Consider the following 1,406-nt stretch of genomic DNA (forward strand, 5'->3'; position numbering starts at 1 on the left):
GGGGAGTGGGTAACCACAGCTGCCCGAGCAGTTGACGGGTTCCAGAGAGGAGAGGAGAAGAGAAGGAGTGAGTGAAGAACTGAGTCAGGTAGAGGAGACTCTTGAAGCCTTGACTGCCAGTCAGGGTGTTTCTTTATACAGAACGCAGTAGGCAGGGATAGATTCATGTTCTGAGAGATACATATCAGATCATTTTTGTCCCCGGACACATGTTTAACTTCCTCTTGTATGTCTGGGGTCATAAGTTCAGTCATCATTGATAAACTGTGGTAGAACAGAGTTATCTTTTACAAATCATTTTCCCTCATCAACCCCATAACCCAACCTTTAAGAATCTAGGGGCATATTTTGCCAAAGCAAATATATATGGTAAATGACAGCCTGTTCTCAGGCTGGCAGCTCTTGAGGTTTCAAGGGCACTAGACAGAAAGACAATCTTCCAGTCAGCCCAGGCAGATTGCCATGTGCAGAGTGGTGTGTTATTAACTCTTAATGGTCAGAGTACCAACTGTCATTAGGCTCAAGAAAAATCCTCAGGCCAAAGCTGCTGCAGTTATTATTTAATTTCTGGATAATACAATGTTTATATTGTAGCTCTGTAGAATTTGTTTATATGTTTAATCTTGGTAGTCTTTTGTTCCTTGGCCATAGGACACCACAATGGTCCTTGCATGAGCTCACTTTTCTGAGGGAGGCCCTGGCACCTCATTCTTTTAATATTTTTGCACAGCATTCTTTATCCATCAGTATAATCCCCTGGGTATGGCAGAGATAACTCCAGCACTCTAACTTGGTTGCTGTATCTTCTCCTAGAGGGGTGTATCGTGTGCAGCCCCAATCTTACTGCCATAGAATCACCTGAGCACACAGTAGGAAGGGGCTGTTAACCTGGTCTGCTGACAACACCTCTAGCCCACCAGCTCTTGTTGACCTTTGTAAGTGTACTTTGTTCTGAGTAAGTACAGGATCAGATGTTCCAAGAGGATCTTGAAGCCAGAGCCTCATAAGGAGATCTCTGGAGTTTGCATGTGTGTCACAATCTCCAAGGTGCAAGGAAGACCTTCAAATAGGCTAGATAAGGATAGCTCCCTAAACTGGGAGGGGCAGTCCTGCTCAGGACATTTCTGGGGAAACTCAGAAGCAGTACTCCAGGGAGAAGGCATAAATGATTCATAAAAAAATTCCCATCAGCCCAATATCCCCAAGTTGTACAAATATTAAAATGTCCCCAAGCATTCTACATGCTGCGATGAAAACCCAAAGTGAAAGCCGGCGGCGCGACTGCGATCACACCATGTGACTCAGCTCTGCTGGCTCTGTACCACGCCACCATGCTACCTGTGTGTGTGTTCACTGTGCCGGTCTCTGTGTGTGTGTTCACTGTGCCGGTCTCTGTGTGTGTGCTC

At 45.6% G+C, this 1,406-nt stretch overlaps 1 protein-coding gene across 2 annotated transcripts in view; it reads right to left on the minus strand.

Moving 5' to 3' along the window:
• The window catches only part of Zbtb40 (zinc finger and BTB domain containing 40), a 68,869-nt gene that overhangs the window by 22,385 nt on the left and 45,078 nt on the right, over positions 1-1,406 (minus strand). The gene's annotated exons all lie outside the window — the stretch shown is intronic.

Source organism: Mastomys coucha, unplaced genomic scaffold (genome assembly GCF_008632895.1).
Source record: "Mastomys coucha isolate ucsf_1 unplaced genomic scaffold, UCSF_Mcou_1 pScaffold18, whole genome shotgun sequence".
NCBI lineage: Eukaryota > Metazoa > Chordata > Mammalia > Rodentia > Muridae > Mastomys > Mastomys coucha.